Source organism: Macaca nemestrina, chromosome 9 (assembly GCF_043159975.1).
Source record: "Macaca nemestrina isolate mMacNem1 chromosome 9, mMacNem.hap1, whole genome shotgun sequence".
Classification (NCBI taxonomy): Eukaryota; Metazoa; Chordata; class Mammalia; order Primates; family Cercopithecidae; genus Macaca; species Macaca nemestrina.
The window spans coordinates 47,386,261-47,409,027 of NC_092133.1; the positions used below are offsets into that span (position 1 = coordinate 47,386,261).

Here is a 22,767-nt window from a genome sequence, read left to right on the forward strand (position 1 = left end):
AATGAAAACTAAACTTTTTAACCAGAATACTTTGGGTTGGAAGTGACAGAAACGCATCAGAAACTGACTTAAAATTTGAATGTATTGGGTCATGTAACAGAGAAATTCAGGAACAGGGCTGGCTTTAGGCATGACTGGATCAATATATTCACAGGGTTAGGGATTTCTAATTCTCATCTCTGCTTTGTTGTGTGTTAGCTTTTGTTCTTGGTGAGCTCCCTGCTTTTCTGGCACATTCTACCAGCTTAGCCAACTCTGCAGAAAGAAAGCTCATTTTTTTCCCAACAAGTTCTGAGTAACTACCAGGATTCAGTCTACCAGGAAAAACTTGAAACATTCCACCATTCCTGAACCATTCACTGTGATTCTGATGAACTAGGCTCTTCCCTAGAATCAGGGGCAGTGAGCATAGTGCTCACCAAAATACACTTACAAACAAAACCTAAAAGGGGATAAGGATGAGGTTAGATTCAAAGAAAATCAGGGTTCTTTTGCCAAAAGAGAGGAGTAGGGATGCTAGGCTGGTAAATTTAATATATGTCCTCTATTGGAATTAGAAGAAAAGAAAGCGAGCTAAAGCCTGGGCCTAGAGTATACTCATATTTCCAAGGCAGGAAGAAGGTGGGGACAGTGAAGGGGAAACAAATGAATCCACAGGGAAGGCTGATTGATGATCACGAAGCACAGACAGGGGTTATTTGGGTTCATTTCTTGATATGTAACTTCTGTGTAAGGCTTCTCCAGACATGACAGGACCCCAAAATGGCATGTTCCCTTGGATAAAATGTAACAATGTCTCCATCCCTGCAGGGTAGTTTCTTTTCAGTAATTTAGAAATACAGCAAGACATTCAAAAGTCCAGATTGTAGTGAAATAATAGCTACTTTTACCATTCTTATTGTCTTTGGTTACCAAATTCAAAGCACATGACTTAGACATTTTAAGAAGAGAAAGCATCCTAAATAAATGATTTTCTTTCTGGCTTTTATAGCTCAGGGTTTTCAAAAGAAGGAGAGGGAAGTGGACACATGTCAGTACTTAATGATTCAAAGCTTCTGTTTCTTTGTTTTCTTTATATATTTTAAGGCCTACCCAGTCATTGCTTAGCTTCAGCCCAGCAGAAGCTGGCCTTGCTCTATTGTCACTCTGCCCTTCAGCTTCCACTGTGCATTTTTCTTCCTCCTCTGTGAGGTATAAGTCCTGCCACATTTTAGTCAGTGGAGGATGGGCCAGTACTCCTGCTTCAGTGACTCGTGTGGCCACAGTTAGAAAATATTCTGTTTGCTCATCAGAGCTCTCAGGACCGTTACTGGCGTATAGTAAGTGCTCAACAAATATATGTGATTATTAATATTACTGTCATGATTCTTATTACAAATCGACCCACTTTTGTAAATGCCGGCCGCCAGTGCATCACTCCATGCAGAAACCCACTCCTTTGTGATCTTATTTTCCTCCAGGAAATGCATCGTGGATCTCAAGAAAGAGTGAGTCCCTTTAGTGCTAGCCAGATCTCTGTTCTTTGATCTGAAACTCACATTCAATAATTTACTTTTTGAATATTCCTTCTTGTTTCTGCTTTTAGTCATTTCGATGCATTTTGGTTTAGTTCCACATTTTATAGTTTTTAGGGCTATATAGTCCCCCCCTGCCAAGTGCTTGTATGTTTGGCTTATTTCTTAAGACACATTTACTATATGAAAGCTGTAAAATTTAAAATACAGCATATTTATGTACATGGGTGCATTTCTATATATGTGTGTACCTATATATACACACACATACATATATACATATACTCACATATGTACAACCATCAGTTGTTACCTATAACTTTCATGAGAACGAGATTTTATGCTTGCTATTGCTTGTCAAGAAAATCATTCAGCAGATATCTCAAGGATGTATTTTTCTTGAAAAATATACTCATAACAACAGCTGCAATTTTTCCCGTTTACTTCGTTTGTCCTTATCGTGTGCTGAGAACTGTGCTAAGTGATTTACTTACATTGTCTTATTTCATTTCACCTCTACAGTAACCCTATGGGGTGGTATCATCCCTTTTGGTTTTTTTGTTTTTGCTTTTGTTTTTTTGAGATGGAATTTCACTCTTGTTGCCCAGACTGGAGTGCAATGGGCACAATCTTGGCTCACTGCAATCTCAGCCTCCCGGGTTCAAGCAATTCTCCTGCCTCAGCCTCCTGAGTAGCTGGGATTACAGGCATGTGTCACCATGCCCATCTAATTTTTGTATTTTTTTTTTAGCAGTAACGGGGTTTCACCATGTTGGCCAGACTGGTCTCAAACTCCTGACCTCAGATGATCCATCCACTGTGGCCTCCCAAAGTGCGGGGATTACAGGCGTGAGCCACCACACCTGGCCCTCATCACCTTTTCATATGTATGGGAGCTGAGAAGCTGAGATGTGAATTACAGCCAGGCCCCATATGGAGGTGTATCTGTATAAACTATAAAAACATTTTATAGGTTTTAGAGCTATGTAGTCACCCCTCCTAAGTGCTTATATGCTTGACTTATTTATTATGACCCATTTACTTTATGCAAATTGTGAAATCTAAAATATAGTACATTTCTGTACATTGGTGTTTTTCTATATATGTATACATATATACACACACACATATACATACACTGACATGTGTGCAACCACCAATTCTTACCTAACATTTTAATGAGAGTGAGATTGTGATTGTTCTCTTACTGATTGTGTGAACTGCTGCCTGTCAATTCCATTGCTCTTCAGCTCCATTGGAAACAGCTCCATACTTCAGTTAAAGCATGATATGGGCCAGAAAACCACTTTTAATAAAAAGTATTCCATGGAATAGAAAACATTTATTAAATTGCTATTCTGATTTAGTTTCCTGATGCTTAGATATGATATGAGATCAATAGCCATTTATATGAAAGGGGTTTGTAATACATTTTTTATTTTTTTCTGAAGATTTTTAGCATGTATGTTTTACTCTCTTGCATGATTATTTTTTCATGTTGTGCTACAATTTTTTTAAAAATTTTCTTATTCCTTTGGGTAATGCCAATGATCTCTCTAGGGAATTTGAAAAGAGTCTGCGTATATTGCATAAATGGTATATTTCTAGACTAGCACTAATGACTGGGAAATATAGTGACTTTGAGAGTATGCCCTGCAAAAATGCTTGTGCTGAAATGCAGATTGCTCCAATTTCCTGCTGAAATGTCCATCTCTGCAGGGAGTGCTACTTTCCAGGGCTATACCATCAGAAATCAATTCTGCTCATGGAGATTATTAAAGACTTAGAGCAAATACCAAGTCCAAAATCAATGTGATGTGATTATACTTATCTATATAAGTACCGACAATTTTTGGTCACCAAGAAATTATATGAATTTTAAAAAATGGTGTAGGTGAGACTTAGCCATCAGAAACTAATCTGATTTCTAAGAGAGAATATTTAGAATGTAGAGTTTAGCAAGCACCATAATATATAAGACAAGAACACTTTGTGTCTGTTTCTTATTTGATAAGAACTGTGCTGTTCTTTCTTTAAAACTGCAGTTTACAAAATATGTCATAACTTAAATTGGCATATATACGCATGATGTGGCAAATATTCCTCAGCAAATTTTCAAGGGATTGAAACATTTCCCAACCTTTTTGAAGCAAAGATATAAAGTATTTCCTTTTGGTATCCCAAAGGAAGATATTATTAAATACAAATGGGGAGAATTTTGAAATTGTTGAACAGGCTGTTATTTTGATATATTTCTTCCCTATCCAAAGTTTGAGTATTATTGTTTTCTATAGGTCATCAGATTTTACAGAGAAAGATTAATATTTTTTAAAAACTTTTGTTATATTTAGAAAATTTTGGATTGCAACACTTCTAGATTCTGAGATATTCCTAGAGCCTAAAATCAAATATCTGTATTTCTCTGGGTTAATTTTGTTTGGGGTATTACAAAACAGTTGCAAGGAAAAAAGTACTCGTCACATCCTTTCACTGTATTTTCTTTTCCAAAAATGAACCCAAATAGTTGAAATCTAAGACAGTGAATAGAATTTGAACCGTTTTAGTGATAAACAATATAACTGTTGAAACAAAGCTAGCATGTACATATCCAAGAAAAATTTCCAGGCACATGTCTGTTGTCAGTCTTGTCTAGGTTCATCCCATTTGTGCCAGGTAAAGATCACGTTTTGTTTTTGTTGCTTTTGGTCCAATGCAAAGAATATTTTAAGAACACATTATTTGGCAGCTTATTATACACTGTATATTAGCCACAATATTTTATTTTATTCTCACCATTCTCTAAAGCAGAGGTTTAAAACAAATGTCTCCAGGGCTTTGCAGGGGAAGTATGTGACTGAAGGTGGGGACGTTGCAAACTGATCCCCTATTTGAAGTGATCAGCAGCTACTCAGCTTCAGCGGAGTCTTGGCAGATGGAAATTTAAAGCCAGTGTGGTTAGGACTTTCTAATTTGTAAAAGGAAATATAAATTCCTTTATTATTATGATTAATGTGAAATACCCTGATTTCTATATGCTATGGACTAATTAATTTTTTTAAAATAATGCATAGACTGATAAAACATATCTGTGAGCCACATGTGACCTGAGGATCATCGATCATCAAATTCTTGACTAAAGCATGACACCATATGACATCTTTATCAAATAAATATTTATTGAGATCTTGAGTGTGTTCTCTGGCGGGTCTTCTGATGTTTGTTAGTAGTGGCTTGCTCTGCCTGGTTCTTTGCTCCTGAATCTTCATTTCCCTTAATTAATTCCATTTTATCGCCTGTCTGTGGATGAAATGCTTGAACTAAAAAGAAATAGTTTGGCATAGTATAAAGCCCGTGTATTAGTCCATTCTCTCACTGCTATTAAAAACTACCTGAGGCTGGGTTGTTTATAAAGAAAAGAGGTTTAATTGACTCACAGTTCCACAGGCTTAGCAGGAAGCATGGCTGGGAGGCCTCCGGAAACTTAGATCATGGCAGAAGGGGAAGAGGAAGCAAAGCATGTCTTCTCATGGCAACAGAAAAGAGAGAGAAAGAAGGGGGAAGTGCCCACACTTTTATAAGCCATTAGATCTCATGAAAACTCACTCACAATCACTAAAAATAGCAAGGGGGAAATCTGGCCCTATGATCCCGTCACCTCACACCAAGCCCCTCTCTGACACATGGGGATTACAATTTGACAGGAGGTTTGGATGGGGACACAGAACTAAACTATATCAGCCCACATAAGGGTCCCCAATCTTATTACTAATCTAGTGCCATTATCAAGGATTCTTTCTTCTTCCTGAGAAAAGTCTTTATCTTATATTCCACTTTTAGAGATTTGTTCTGTCTTATTTACTGTTCCTAAAAATCACAACCAGAACCCAAGCTTCTATAGGATTGGGGCTTCCATTGATAAACTTGGTGTGGTTAGGGTTTAATGTTCAATCCTTTTTCTGCAAGCTTATAGTTTGAGCCCTTCAGTTATTTAACAGACCTCATTAATGCCAATTTCCTGACTTCCTTAATCTTTCTAAAATTTCTCTTTCTAAAATTTCTTGATTTTCAAGGCTCTTTGTTTCATGTTGATATCACTGATATCTCAGTGACTTGCCTTTCCAGTTTTTTTTTTTTTTTCCTCTGGATTCTGGGTTCTACCTGCCTGGTTGGACTTTTAGTTACAGCTCTTTCTGCCTCAGTGGTAAAGCTGCTTCTTGGCTGTCTCAGCTTCCAGACATTGCTCTAATTAACCCATTCATGTCTGTGGTAGCATCAGGCAAAACTCCTTGGGACGGTAGTACTTATAGAACTGCTTTTATTATGGAAGCACTGAAAACAAAAACAAGGAGGAATAAAATCTTGCTCTCTGTATGTCCTCATGCAATTCAAATGAATTTAATTTTTCTTATACAAAAGTTACTATGCATGTAACTTATATGATAAAGTAGATTGGTGGTTATTTCATTAGTATAGTCCATTGATACAAGAAAGGGAGTGATATTTTTTTAATTTCCTGCTGATTTATGGAAGAACAAATGCTAGTGCTACTTGAATGAGTAAGGTAACAACCTATTAAAATGCTCTTGTAGAGCTGAAAGAGAAGAGTTAGAGATTATTAGAATGATTAGGGTATTAACTGTTAAGATTCCCTTTTAGAGTGTCACATCACTTTGGGATTATTCTCAAATATGGTAATCTATAATATATTATTTGAGTCAGTGAACTTGAAGAACAGACCCAAAGAACTGAACATTGATATGGAAATTTTCTTTGAAAACCAGGTTTTAAATTCCAAATTCCAGAAAGCTTAAACTAATTTCCATGGAACTTCCATCACTCATGTCATGTTGATTCATTTTGTTTTTGAGGAAAGATGAATATTATCAATGAATTATTTCATCCTTCTTTTGTCTTTTCTTTGCTTGCCTGTATGAGATTGAGAAGAGTGAACAGTAAATTGCCAAAAAGCTTTGAACCTGTTGTATGTCAAGAGCATAAGTAAATTCTCCATTAAAGATATTTGAAGGTTGCATCCAAAATGTTGATTGAGTATACTCCAGGAATTTTAACTACTATGATGTAGCAAACAAACTGCTTGAACTGTTGATTGTAAATTGAGCCTTCTCTGGCATCATTTATTGTGTACCATATCCTGTAAAAGCCTGGTTCAGAAGATAGAGAAGTTCCTTTTTCAAAGTATTTAAATCTCAAAGAGGGGACATGCATAAACATACAAATAATAATCATATGTGTTATGTATGGAAATACAATGTGATAAATATACGTGGAGATGTACTGGTATCCACATATGTATCACGATATTCTGTGGTAAATGGGCTACACATTAGTTGGTTTGACTGTGCGTCCTCTTTTTATTGCTTATCTCTGGAAATCTTTGGGAAGATCCCGTAGAACTTGGGCTTTGCTTTGTAAGAACTTAATGTTTGGTGACATGTGGATATGGCATGGGTGTATGTTTGGAATCTTCAAGTAATAGTGATTATAAGGAAATATGACTTTAAACAAAATCAAAGAGAACCAGACATGAGACGTGTCTTTGAATATTGTCTTCATAGCAATACCTTGGAAGCTATGTGTTTAATCCAGAGGCCTTTCATGAACAGTTTTGCATTTATTTGGGAATTATCCTTTTAAGTTGTAAGTATATCTTAAAATTATTTTCAATGGTGGCAATTATTCACCCTTTCAAGATAAATGTGATCTTCAAAAAGTGTCAAATGGTATTGGATGTCAATGCTGAAAAATAAGGTATAAAAACAGATAATATGGCTTGTGAAGTTTTTTAAACACACAGGTTTCAGATAATGAGTCTACTTTTCTTATATAACCAATAAGAGAGTTTTGCGTGCAATTTTTTTTTTTTTAAAGAAATTCAAACAGTTCTGGGCAACATCAGTATCAATGAATAAGTACATTTTTTTCCAAATAGGTACATGTTTTCCCAAAGTGATTTTTTAAAGGGAAAGCACTTATTTAGGTATATAAGTTAATTTATTTTTATTTGTTCTACTTCCTGGAGACAGTAGTAGTAGTAAGGACATAAATATGAATAATGACAATGTAACATACAAACAATACTACTAGGGTTGCCAGATAAAGGGTTGGATGTTCAGTTGAATTAGAATTTCAGAGAGACAACAAATACTTTTTAGTCTAATTTTATAAATATGTTCAATGCAATATTTGGACATACTTATGCTAAAAAACTTATTTGTTGAAATTCTAGTTTAATGGGGAGTCCCTTATTTTAAGTTGCTAAATATGGCAACCCCCTTAATGTTTATCAGTAGTTACATTTATTTTATTTTATTTTATTATTTTGTGTTTGGAGAAACACCTGTAGAATTTCTTCTGTGTAACAATATGACCCTATTTCTTGTGGAAGTTACAGAGTACTTGCCTTCCTCAGAGTCTACACTCTAGCAGAGAAAATAAGAAATGTGTGATTAACCATATTTTGAGAGAAACTGAAGTAAGTGCTCCAGAAGAAGTATATTGACCATTCAGAGACTAAAGAGTTTACTTCTGGTTGAGGAAACCATGGAAGCGACAATTGAGTTGATATTAACATTAGCCTGAAAAGATTAACAGGTTGTTTTTTGTTTTATTTTTATACTTTAAGTTCTAGGGTACATGTGCACAAAGTGCAGGTTTGTTACATATGTATACATGTGCAATGTTGGTGTGCTGCACCCATTAACTCGTTATTTACGTTAGGTATATCTCCTAAGGCTATCCCTTCCTCCTCCCCCAACCCCATGACAGGCCCCGGTGTGTGATGTTCCCCTTCCTGTGTCCAAGTGTTCTCATTGTTCAATTCCCACCTATGAGTGAGAACATGCAGTGTTTGGTTTTTTGTCCTTGCAATAGTTTGCTGAGAATGAGGGTTTTCAGCTTCATCCATGTCCCTACAAAGGACATGAACTCATCCTTTTTTATGGCTGCATAGTATTCCATGGTGTATATGTACCACATTTTCTTAATCCAGTCTGTCATTGATGGACATTTGGGTTGATTCCAAGTCTTTGCTATTGTGAAGAGTGCCATAGTAAACATACGTGTGTGTGTGTCTTTATAGCAGCATGATTTATAATCCTTTGAGTATATTCCCAGTAATGGGATGGCTGGGTCAAATGGTATTTCTAGTTCTCGATCCTTGAGGAATCGCCACACTGTCTTTCACAATGCTTGAACTAGTTTACAGTCCCACCAACCATATAAAAGTGTTCCTATTTCTCCACATCCTCTCCAGCACCTGTTGTTTTCTGACTTTTTAATGATCGCCATTCTAACTGGTGTGAGATGGTATCTCATTGTGGTTTTGATTTGCATTTTTCTGATGACCAGTGATGATGAGCATTTTTTCATGTGTGTGTTGGCTGCATAAATGTCTTCTTTTGAGAAGTGTCTGTTCATATTCTTTGCCCACTTTTTGATGGGGTTGTTTTTTTTTTCTTGTAAATTTGTTAGAGTTCTTTGTAGATTCTGGATATTAGCCCTTTGTCAGATGAGTAGATTGCAAAAATTTTCTCCCATTCCGTAGGTCGCATGTTCACTCTGATGGTAGTTTCTTTTGCTGTGCAGAAGCTCTTTAGTTTAATTAGATCATATTTGTCAATTTTGGCTTTTGTTGCCATTGCTTTTGATGTTTTAGACATGAAGTCCTTGTCCATGCCTATGTCCTGAATGGTATTGCCTAGGTTTTCTTCTACGGTTTTCATGGTTTTAGGTCTAACATTTAAGTCTTTAATCCATCTTGAATTAATTTTTGTATAACATGTTTTTACCCACCTGGAGATAGAGAGAAAAGGGCACATCCAGGCAAGAAAACAGCACTGGAAAAAGCATTCATTTGGAAAATGATTGGGTGTATTTAAGGAATTACAGTTTGTTTAGAACAGTGGTTCTCAAACTTCAGCACACATCAGAGTCATCTAGAATGCTTGTTAAAATATAGGTGTTTGGGACCCCTATCTAGAGTTTCTGGCTCAGGAGTTCCCTATGGGGAAATAATTTGCATTTTTAACAGGTTCTCAGGTGATGCTGATGCTGTCAGTATGTGGACCACAGTTAGGGAACCATGAAATAGAATGCAGCTCTGGAAACTAGTGGAAGATAAGGTTGGGAAGTTGGTTGGGATCCTGAGGGCCTTGTCTGTCTTGCTCAGGAGCTTGAGTTTTGTTTAATAGGCATTGGGGAGCCATTAAAGTCTGGTGATCGAAGTGACATAAAAGAGTTGTACTTTAGAAAGATTTATCTGGTGGTAGTGTATGGGATTGATTGAAGGGAGTACCAACAGACCAGAGAAGCAAGGCTAGTTAAATAGTTATTACATTAGACAGAACAGAAAGTCAAAAGCCCAAACTGGAGAGGTAATATCAGAAAGGACGGATGCTTCTAAGAACTACTTGTTATCTGTATAAGTGTAAGAGAATCAGGCAGTAGATTTTCTTTAGCGGACTCTTTCTTCCCAAGAAGCCAGTTTCAAAATTGATAAGAATTTGGTTTTCCAAGATTGCTTGAAGTTTTGAGAAAATAGTTATTGAAGTTTTCAAATTAAATAAGCAGCCTTTGCCTGTTTGGTTACAACAGAACTTTCTCATTAAACCGTAATCAGTTAAAGTACGGGCTAGTTTTTATTAAAATAGAATGGAATACTTGCAGCACAAAGGTCAGTGCATAAAGCTGAACAGAAAAATTGATAGACACGCAATGCGGTTTCACAGATTGTGTCATTGACATCTTATTTCAATTCACAAGGAATACATCCTATGTCTTTAAGACATATTTCTGAGGGCAGCTCTATTTTCTATACTCAATTATTGATTTAACTCCTATTTAGATGTAACATTTCCTATAGGCCAATCTCTGCCAGAACCTGTCAGAGGATCTGATTTAGATGTATAAACAAAATAAAAGAGTCCTTTCTTAGGAGTGACATTCAAATGAGCTAAAAACTGATATGGAAGGGGCGTTGAAGAATCACAATCAATGCTTGTCACAAACTCCACTAACCATGATTAGCACTGCTGAAAATTAGCTCTGTTGCTGCCGACATGAAACTTACAAATTTTCACCCCTCTTTCTTAGTAAATTTTAATTACTTTTTCTCTATGAAAATTGTATGTGTATTTCTAGAAACAACATGGGAAAGATCTAAAGAATAACATAATGATCACACGTAATTACATAATCTTACCAATCAGATAAACATTAAACACTTCGGTATATATGCCTCTCTATAGTATATATGATTTTGCGAACTGATTTTAGTTAACATCATATAAACTTTCTTTCTTTTTTTTTTTTTTTTTTTTGAGACAGAGTCTCGCCCTATTGCCCAGGTTGGAATGCAGTGGCACGATCTCGGCTCACTGCAAGCTCTGCCTCCCGGGTTCATGCCATTCTCCTGCCTCAGCCTCCTGAGTAGCTGGGACTACAGGTGCCCACCACCACCCCCGACTAATTTTTTGTATTTTTAATAGAGATGAGGTTTCACCGTGTTAGCCAGGATGATCTCGATCTACTGACCTCGTGATCCCCCCACCTCGGCCTCCCAAAGTGCTGAGAGCCACCACACCCGGCCAACATATAAACTTTCTTATGCCAGTTATTATTCTTTGAAAACACAGTTTATATAGCTGTCATATACAATATAATAAGTTACTACATAAGTAAAAATATTAGATGTCTTTCAGTTTTTACTATGTTAAATATTTCTGAAAAAATATGTCTTTATATCTGAATCTTTCTGCTCTTCCTTGATGGTTTATTTCTATCAGGTAATTTCATATACTAAGCTGGTTTACTACAGAAACATAAAGTGGAAAAAGGACACCTTATTCAACAAATGGTGCTGGGATAACTGGCAAGCCACATGTGGAAGAATGAAACTGGATCCTCGTCTCTCATTTTATACAAAAATCAACTCAAGTTGGATCAAAGACTTAAATCTAATGTCTCAAACTATAAAAATTCTAGAAGATAACATTGGGAAAACTCTTCTAATTGGTTTAGTCAAAGAATTCATGACCAAGAACCCAAAAACAAATGCAAAGATAAATGAATGGGACCTAATTAAACTAAAAAGCTTCTGCTCAGCAAAAGAAATAATCATCAGACAACACACAGAGTGGAAGAAAATATTTGCAAACTAATGCATCCAGTCAGTAATATCACTGTCTGTATGTGGAGGACATGTTCCCATGGATCATATGTGAAGATATCAATAAGCTTGCATTAAACCACCTGCTTTGTAAGTGGATTGATTAATAAATAACTTATATTTCCATAAAAAAAGAAAATATTTGCAAACTATGCATCTGACAAAGGACTGACATCCAGAATCTGCAAGGAACTCAAACAAATCAGCGAGGAAGAAACAAATAATCCTATCAAAAAGTGGGCAAAGGGCATGAATAAACAGTTCTCAAAAGAAGATATACAAATAGCCAACAAACATGAAAAAATCCTCAACATCACTAATTATCAGGGAAATGCAAATTGAAACCACAATGAGATACCACCTTACTTCTGTAAGAATGTCAACAATTTAAAAAAATTAAAAATATTATTAAAGTTGGCATGGATATGGTAAAAAGGGAACACTTTTACACTGCTAGTTGTAATGTAAACTAGTATAATCACTGTGGAAAACAGTATGGAGATTCCTTAAATAACTAAAAATAGAATACCATTTAATCCACTACTGGGTGTCTACCCAAAGGAAACAAAGTCATTGTATAAAAAAGTCACCCGCACGCACATGTTTATAACAGCACAAGTAGCAATTGCAAAAGTATGGAACCAACCTAAATGTCCATCAACCAACGAGTGGGTAAAGAAATATATTATATATACCCAATGGAATACTACTCAGCCATAAAATGGAATGAAATAATGACATTTGCAGCAACTTGGATGGAGTTGGAGACCATTATTCTAAGTGAAGTAACTCAGGGATGGAAAACTAAGTATCGTATATTCTCACTTACAAGTGGAAGCTAAACTATGAGTATACAAAGGCATAAGAATGATATAAGGGACTCTAGGTACTTGGGCAGAAGGGTGGGAGGGGGATGAGGACTAAAACACTGCATGTTGGGTACAGTACACACTACTAGGGTGACAGGTCCACCAAAATCTCAGAAATCACCACTCGTGAACTTATCCATGTAACCAAAAACCACCTCTTCCACAAAAACTATTGAAATAAAAAAGGAATCAAATGCTATCTTTAAAAAGATAAATAAATAATTTATTGTTAGATACAACATTTTAGCGCGCTTGGATCAAGGCTTTCCAACATGTTTCACTTCAGTACACGTAGAAAACCATAGAGACTGCTCACAGCTTGAGGTGAAGGAGGTCAGTATTTTGACTGTCTGCCACCAATAACTACATATTCAGGCTGAGGCCAGGTTATCAAGGTTTTTTATTCTCTCCTTGTTATTCATGTTTGTTGATAGCTTATGTTTGTAGAAGGGGAAACTAATTTCACAGTATTAACATATCATTACATCTAGATTTGTAAAATGTATTCATGCCTTACTTTGTATCAAATGGACATAGGTTATACTTGAAATATTTAGGGTGGCTAAAATATTGATTTGTTAACCTATTTAATGGTAAAATTAATGCCCTGACTTTTAAAAGGTAGATGTAGATTATCTTTGTGACAACAAGCTCTGATCATTCATTTTGGATTTTTTAAGCATAATTTGGTGGCGGATCATCTAAACTACTTACTTTTTTGGACATTTTATGCCTTCAAATACCTTTCCATAGTTAAAATAAATACCCCCTTTAAAGTTACTGTGTTTATAAAATTTCCAAGTCGTTCACTAAAATCAAGTTCATAACATAAATTGGAGGGATTTCATGGGTGGATCATATAATGAGTTACTCCTGGACCACTCAACAGATTGGAAACTGTGAGTAGATCATAAAGATTCGTGCGATCAGGATTTAAATCTTTCTGGTTTTCACTGTTGTGTGCTTTTCTCTCAGAAAAAATCAGTTTTTTAAAAATAACTGATAAAAATCAACCCTTTCCATGACCTGTGAACTTCCCATTAGATCTGCACCAATTCCACTCCTTTGTCAATTTTGTTGGTGTCCAGAACCCTCCACTCCCTAGTTGTCATGAAACTTTGAGAAAACCAAGAGTTGTCTCTTTTGAGGGAAAATGTAAGGGAATCTAGACTAGGATGTTACAAGTAGCAGAAAAACATGGTAATTTATTGATTCAATTCTATCGAACATTACATAACAGGCAGAAAAAGGAGAGCACATTATAATAACTACGTAGAACTGAGAGTTATTGGCTTTGCAAAGATTTTAGAGATCCTCTTTCTTAACCTAATTGTTTTGTCAGTGAGAAACCTAAAACCTAGAGTCATTCACCTCATTCAGGATCATCCAATAGCTCCCGGTGTGACAGAGCTGAGGACCTACATCTCCTATGTGGCCATTCAGCTATGAAGAAAGGAATCTCTACACTTGTAATAAATGTCTGTGGTATGAAGAGAAGCTATATATGACTAGATGGTTGTGGGGGGTAGTAAAAAAATGTGTTATTGGCTATTTTATTGAAGAAGAAATATGATTTTTTTTTTTTTTTACCATTCTTTTCAGCCTGGTCATCATCTAAATTCTTTCCTTGCCACAAGTGTTTATTTCCATCTGTTTGATCTAGTTTCCCATGGATACAGAGCTCTAATTGTATAACAAAATCCAAAGGGAAATTGGGTTTGCTTACGGAAAATCTCTTTGTGACAAACTTTGTAAAAAGTTTTGTCCTATAAATTGAGATGTGCTTATATTAGTAATATTATGGATATAGGATATATCACTTAGGCACTGAGCCTTTAAAGTAATTTAAAGTGATTAAATGGAGTTTTTAGATCTAGATGGCTTTTACTCTCAAATAATATTTTCAAAATATTTGAAAATATGGCCTAATATGATTGGGAAAATCCAAATATTAATTTCATGTGTTCTTCTGCATACTTCCGTAAAGTAATCTGGGTTAGTTTGCTGGCAATGATGGTTTCCAGCTTTATCCATGTCCCTGCAAAGGGCATGAACTCACCTTTTTTTTTTTTTTTTTTTTTGGTGAGACAGAGTCTCGCTCTGTCCCCCAGCCTGGAGTGCAGTGGCTCAATCTTGGCTCACTGCAAGCTCCGCCTCTGGGTTCATGCCATTCTCCTGCCTCAGCCTCCCAAGTAGCTGGGAATACAGGTGCCCACCAACCACGCCTGGCTAATATTTTTTTTTTTTTTGTATTTTTAGTAGAGATGGGGTTTCACCGTGTTAGCCAGGATGGTCTCAATCTCCTGATCTCATGATCCACCCTCCTCAGCCTCCCAAAGGGCTGGGATTACAGGCATGAGGCACCTCACCCAGCTGAACTCACCCTTTTTATGGCTGCATAGTATTCCATGGTGTATATGTACCACATTTTCTTTATCCAGTCTATCATTGATGGGCATTTGGGTTGGTTACAAGTCTTTGCTATTGTGTATAGTGCTACAGTAAACATACATGTGCATGTGTCTTTATAGTAGAATGATTTAAAATCCTTCGGGTATATACTCAGTAATGGGATTGCTGAATCAAATGGTATTTCTGGTTCTAAATCCTTGAAGAATTGCCACACTGTCCTCCACAATGGTTGAACAAATTTACACTCTCACCAATAGTGTAAAAGGGTTCCTTTTTCTCCACATCCTCTCCAGTATGTGTTGTTTCCTGACTTTTTAATGATCTCCATTCTAAATGGTGTGAAATGCTATCTCGCTGTGGTTTTGATTTGCATTTCTCTGATGGCCAGTGATGATTAGCTTTTTTTCATATGTTTGTTGGCCACATAAATGTCTTCTTTTGAAAAGTGTCTGTTCATTTCCTTCACCCAGTTTTTGATGGGGTTGTTGAAAACCAAACACTGCATGTTCTCACTCATGTTGAACAATGAGAACACATGGACACAGGGAGGGGAGCATCACACACTGGGCCTGTTGGTGGGGGTCGGGGGACTAGGGGAGGGATAGCATTAGGAGAAATGCCTAATGTAGATGATGGGCTGACAGGTGCAGCAAACCACCATGGCATGTGTATACCTATGTAACAAATCTGCACATTCTGCACATGTATCCCAGAACTTAAAGTATCAAAAAAAAAAAAAAAAAAGTAGTCTGACTTAGCCAAAGGCTCTTATCTACTTTAAGGTTATAAAGAAATGTAGTTAGGGTCAAAAATTAGTAGAAAGGGAGGATGAGAAGTGAACAGGACAAATGGTTGCATGCCTTATGTTCTAGGGCTCCTTGGCCTTTTCCCAACTGGGTGAACATCTGCATTAGCATGGTCAGGAAATTTGCCTTGGTCTTGGCAGTCTCAAAGGATGCTGCCCAGCCTCTGTGTGGGTGATCCATATTTTAATTAGCTGGGATTGTTCCCATTGTCTCCCTGGGGAATCTCCTCCCTTTTGATAAGGCTAGTTTAGCATAAATAGGATCCATCTGAGAATGAACCAGAAGTCTTGATTTTGCTCTGAGCCCAACCCTGCAATAATATAATAATACTGTTGTGGCTTGTATTAGAATCCTAAGTTCACGCTCTTCTGAGCTGAAAATAGCCATGTCAGAATTAGCCTGTAGTGTTAGAAGAGTCAGACAGGAAGTACACAACTGCTATTCACTTTTTTCATTGACAGACATAAAGTTGAATTTACATATATTTTTGACCTGTCAAAAAAGTGCCCTAACCTCTGCATCACTGGGCATGGAGTCTTCTTAAGCATTAAGAGTTCACATTTGGTGTTTTTAGAAGTGTGCATGAAATCCCTGCTGTCTTTCTTGCTGCAGAACAGCCAAATTTGATATGAATGATCATTAAAATCAGAAGGCTAGGCATTGTGGCTCAGGTCTGTAAACCCAGCCCTTTGGAAGGCTGAGGAAGGAGGATTCCTTGAGCTCAGGAACTTGAGACTAGCCTGGGCAACATGGCAAAACTCTATCTCTTCCAAAAAAAAAAAAAGACAAAAATTAGCTTGGTGTGGTGGCACGCACCTGTAGTCCCAGCTACTTGGGAGGCTGAGAAGTGGGGGGATTGCTGGAGTCCAGGAGGTCGAGACTACAGTGACCCATGATCGTGCCACTGCATTGCCACTTGGGTGACAGAGAGATACCCTGTCTCTAAATAAATAAATAATAAAATAAAATCAGAAGCAGTAATCTGGCAGTTTTTAAACCTAGTCCAGCTCAAAGATGGGCTCAGTGGCCAGCTCAGTCAAATGTAACTAGTTGCCAATATTTAAGCACTGGGACATCTCACATAAGAAGACAAATTTCTAACTTCCAAAATTTGGAGAGTGTGACAACCCTGGGCCCACATTTCTACATGACAATATCTGGCTGGGGAAGAGAAACTGGGACTCCCTCATCAGATGAATCCTGTGCACCGTCATATACCACAGTTCCCCATCTGGCTGCCTTGGATGTTTATACCACCCACCTTATGCTTTTGGCACTGGATCTCTGGAAATAAGTATTAGTTTCCTAAGTAGACGGCATGAGGCACATGTGCAGGTCAGATCTACGTTCAATCTCAGATCCTCTCTTTTCCAAAGATGGAATGTGTACAAATCTCCAAGCCTCCATGAGCTTTGGCATTCACATCTATTAATAAGGCAGGTTTCTTCCCAGGTTTTTGTGTGTTTTAAATAAAATACCATTCATATAGAGCCCAAATTTATATCCTCCTCATATTAAATGCTTAGTGAATATTTATTATCCTTCCACCTTCCTGGTGTCATTTTTTTTTTCTGGCTATTTATATTGAAGTGAGAGTATTTGCTACTGTTAACTTAGAAAATGTGCTTTGGAACTACTACCTCAAAGTAATCACCACTTTCAATGATAAAACACTATGGTCATCCTTGGAAACCATTGCTGCTCTTTCCTTTTCTAGATCCTGTAGACTTCTGAGAACTTGTTATATATCACCTTATAACTTTCATGTCCACTGAAATGCATTTTTGACTGTGATTTGGATTTCCACTGAAGTTTGATTAGTGCACACTAAAATGCAGTGGCTAATGTCATCTTAAAATACATCTTAAAAAGCTAAAAATCTATTCCTAGTACCTAAAGGGAAAGAGACAATGGAGAAAAATTATGTGAGAAATTATTATGGTTCAAGTCTGGAAGAGTTGCACTTTATTTCACTCATACTTAACTGCAAAATAGTGGGAAGTATAATCCCTCTCTATGGACAGGGAGTACAAACACATGGAGGATGGATAGTTGTCTCTGCCACAACAAGCAATGCTGGGAGAGTTGAAACTCTACCATACCTGCTTCCTGGAGGCTTTCAGCAAGTGGTGACTATTCTTGCTTTGCTGCTATTGCAATGGTGTTATTGTCATTATTAGGCCTTAAAGTGCCATGAATGACTCAGTCTTTCTAACAGGAAAATTGAAATTAAATTCTATAGCCAGTGGCCTGGAATTTGAGGTTCCCTGGGAGTGGAAAGTGGTAAAGTATTAGACATGACATCCCTGTTTATCTGAGGGCCACACTTGTCAAAATAAATTTCTATGTTTTTTCCCACGTTATAAAGTTGTCTTTATTGTCTTCCATCATCTTTCTCATCTCTTATATTTTATAATTTTAATTTCGTATGCAGTTTAGAGTTCAAGATAAATGCCAGAATGTGAAAATGAACTTTATGTCCCTAATATACTAATAAATCAGACTTCTTTTGTTCATAAAACTTTTTTCTATTGAAAATGATTTCATGCAAATCAAAACCACAATGAGATACCATCTCACACCAGTTAGAATGGCAATCATTAAAAAGTCAGGAAACAACACGTGCTGGAGAGGATGTGGAGAAATAGGAACACTTTTACACTGTTGGTGGGATTGTAAACTAGTTCAACCATTATGGAAAACAGTATGGTGATTCCTCAAGGATCTAGAACTAGAAGTACCATATGACCCAGCCATCCCATTACTGGGTATATACCCAAAGGATTATAAATCATGCTGCTATAAAGACACATGCACACGTATGTTTATTGCGGCACTATTCACAATAGCAAAGACTTAGAATCAACCCAAATGTCCATCAGTGACAGACTGGATTAAGAAAATGTGGCACATATACACCATGGAATACTATGCAGCCATAAAAAAGGATGAGTTTGTGTCCTTTGTAGGGACATGGATGCAGCTGGAAACCATCATTCTTAGCAAACTATCACAAGAACAGAAAACCAAACACCGCATGTTCTCACTCATAGGTGGGAACTGAACAATGAGATCACTTGGACTCGGGAAGGGGGACATCACACACCGGGCCTATCAGATTGCATTGGGAGTTATACCTGATGTAAATGATGAGTTGATGGGTGCTGATGAGTTGATGGGTGCAGCACACCAACATGGCACAAGTATACATATGTAATAAACCTGCACGTTATGCACATGTACCCTAGAACTTAAAGCATAATAATAATAAAAACTAAATAAATAATAATAATAATAAAAAGAAAATGATTTCAACTGAAAGCAGTGAAATTGGGAAAATCCTAATTTTTCTTTGGAAAATGTCTTTCCACGTCATTTCATAATGTGTTTCCTCGTAGTGTGGTGAGTTGAATGCAAATGGAGTGAGTTTAAGGCTAGTGAGTCAAGTTTGAAAATGCTATAAATGTATTGACATGATACACATACCTTTATTTCTAAATTAAATTCAGTTTAAGAGTATAATTTTATTTTATATGTTCCTGTGAATTTCATTTAACAAGCACATATCAAGTTGCTGTGGCAGGAGCTGATGAGACACGAAAAAGGTACATTCCCTGTGTATACAATCTCAGAGAAGTAAACTTTCAAAAACAACCAGAGTGACAAATGTCCCCCAAAAAAGAGACCTGTGACACTGTAGGCAAGACGTTACTCTATCTTGGGTTGACTGGGATATATCAGGAAAGGCTTCTTGTTGCTAAAGAAAAGGCAAATAAAATGGTCCAGGAAGGAAAGAAAGAATATTTTAATCATAGTAAGCAGCATATACAAAGGTATTAAGGGAAGAAGAAAAAAGTCTAAAGCAGGGAAGATGAAATTTTCTTATGGCCTGTCATTTAGGGCCTCCATGGCAAGGGGTAGGGGCAGTGACAAGCAGGGATGCTGCAGAAATGTTATGGACCAGATCGTGAGGGGGTTTCTTAATTTGGAAACTAAACTTGGGCTTTCTCCTGAGGGAAGTGAGTAGCTTCTAAAGCAGGGATTCTCTGCTCATTAGAGTCACCTGTGAAACTTTATAAGCAGTCTCTATCACTGAGCCCATCTCAGACTAATGAAATCAGCATTTTTCAGAGTGGTGTTGGGGCATTAATATTTTTAACAATCTTCCCAGATAATTTCTAATGTATGACTAGTTGCAAACTACTCTTCTAAATGTTAGTAAGCAGAGTGTAAAGTGATACAACACCAACACTTTGAACTGGAAGCTCATAAAAACTGAGGCAATATGAAGATGCCAACCCGACATGCTTTGATGTTGGAGGAGAAAGAGAGTAAAACAGGTAGGATATTCCTTACATTTCTAGTTTTTTGAGCTCGGAATAGATGTTGGTTAAATTCGACAGAGTAGAAAATATTATGGGCATATGGCTTAATGAGGAAGACAGAATTTTGTCCAGGTTGGGCCTGAAATTCTGTGAGACACATCTAGAAGGCTATTAGCTATACATGTCTGAAACTCAAGAAATATTTTGGTTATATATGTATATGGAGAGATGGGGAATCACCAGCATATAATGGGAACTGAAGTCTCAGGAGTAAGCAACAATGCTTAGGGAATCTGTGGTGTGAGAATTGGAATAATTACTGAGTCCTGAAAACCATCAACATTCAAGAACCAAGGAGAGGAATTCATGAAGGAAAGCAAGTAACTGAAGACAAAAGGTATTCACTGTCCGTTTAAATTCTGGGAATGTATAGTTTGTTCCATGGGAGACCTTTTAAATAATACAGAAGTTTTAAACAGCAAAATTTACTTGACACTGCAAATGTTAAAAACTAGTGTATATCCTTTTACTAAACATTTCCCAATGGAAACAGCATTACCACTTCACAAGTTTTACTTGATTACTTTCAGATTTTGTATGAGTATAAAGTACATTAGTTTTACAAATAATACAAACAAACAAACAAACAAACAAATACCCCGGGTACCCATCTTGCTGATTAAACTTTTGTGAATTTTTATTTATTTATTTTTATAATTTCAACTTTTATTTTCGATTTGGGGGGTACATGTGCAGGTTTGTTACATGGGTATATTGTGTGATGGATGTTGAGGTTGGAGCTGACTAAATTTTTAAACCCAAGAATATCTACCTTTATTTTCTTTGTGGCTGAATTACAAGGACAGATGCACCTTCTCTCTTAGCAAAGAGAAAAACCAAAGTCTTTTTACTTACAAATGACCCATATTATAAACAGCTTCTCATGCCCTGTTCAACATTTCTCTCTCTCTGTCCCCCAAAAGCAAACAAGAAGTTCCAATTGCCAGAACCATTGCTACTGCCACTTTAGGAGATGTTATTAAGAAACAAGGAAAATCATGGAGAAGCATAGAAACTATAAAAAACAAAACAAAACAAAACAAAAAACTACCCTTAGGGAGATAGATTCCTAGGCAAGGCTTACCTGCTGTGAGATAAAAAACAGCCTACTAGTTACTTGGAAATATTTTTCCCAATAAGGAAAAGAATCCCTTCTCTTTTGTTACATTGCCTGCAATTCTACCAACTAGATAATTACTAGAGCTGAGCAGGCATACTGTTTGAAAGCAGTAAAACCTGTGTCCTAGAGCTATTGGGCCATTATATTTTTGTGTGTGTTTTTAATCAGTTTCACTGAGATCAATGGCAGTGAGGCAGTGAGTATGTGTGTGAGTAAATTAAAGATTGCTAGCTTGAGACTATTGAGCTTTTAGGGTGGTGGGACAAAATTGGAGGGGGTACCTCAGTTGAAGAGGTAGTGGGGAAGTCACTGAGAGTACCTTACACTGAAGTACACTGTGTGTGAATCCTGAAAGATCTTGATGGTGTCCACAAATAAAGATAAAATTATGCAAAGAATAAACCAGCTACTTTAAAATTGTGTTATAGCTAAGTGAAATCAGAGTTGATAAAACTGATTTACCACACTTTGTTATGAACCACTCTTGCAGCATCCACTCAAGACCCCAACTTCAGGCTAAAATCCAATTTTATCAGTAAATATTTATGCTATAAATGTGAATCTAACTGATTTTAAGTAGTCAATAAAGAAGTGAATTTTTGCATCTAATCAACCAATTTGCAAATATAGTTTAGAATGTAGTTTATTTGTAAACAGAACTGCCTGCTATATAGATATAAAAATGCTGAGACATGAAGAAAGAGATTTGACTGTCATGCTGGACTATAATATGATGAATTTGGAAATAAAATATTTATAAAGTTAATATTCCAGGTAGCAAGAAACCAGGAGAATTTTTCAAATTGCTCACATTAAATCAAGGGCTACAAAATAAAATCTGATGAAAAGTATATGAAATCACATTATTTTTTATAAAACAAGAAAAGCCTTAGAAGAAAAAAGATATATTTGTGACTCATAAAGGGAACTAGTATTTACTGCATGTCTAGAGGGGTTAGTCCTCCAACAGCCACATTGTAAAGACATTATTATTAGCCCCACGTTACGTACTAGGAAGCTGAGGCTCAGAATGGTTACATAACTAGTCCAAGGACACAAAACTAGTACCTGACATGGCCCAAGCTAAAACTCAGGCCCGATTTTCCTCTACGTTACACTGATTTGCAAATTATTAAAATAGGTTTGTTCTGTTTTGCAAATGTATTTCAAGAGAGTTCTTTCTAATACATGTATTATCAATGCTTTGTATTTTTTGTTATTAAAGGATGTGTTTGAAGACACTTCCTGCAAATAAAAAAGTCTATAGTGCTTATGCATTTTTAAAGGTGTTTTGTAAAGGTTCTTACTGTTAGCTTGGAAGCAAAAATACACATCAATATCTTACTTCTATCCCAACAATTTCCTTACTAAACTGCAGGCTTATTATGTTTTCTGTCCACAGAGCTCATGCTGCAGGACCATGTGTATATATATATATATATATATATATATATATATATATATATATATTTTGT

The 22,767-nt window shown here is 36.5% G+C and overlaps 1 protein-coding gene across 2 annotated transcripts in view; it reads left to right on the top strand.

Moving 5' to 3' along the window:
• LOC105481070 (protein kinase cGMP-dependent 1) overlaps positions 1 to 22,767 on the top strand; it is a 1,243,906-nt gene that overhangs the window by 215,835 nt on the left and 1,005,304 nt on the right. The gene's annotated exons all lie outside the window — the stretch shown is intronic.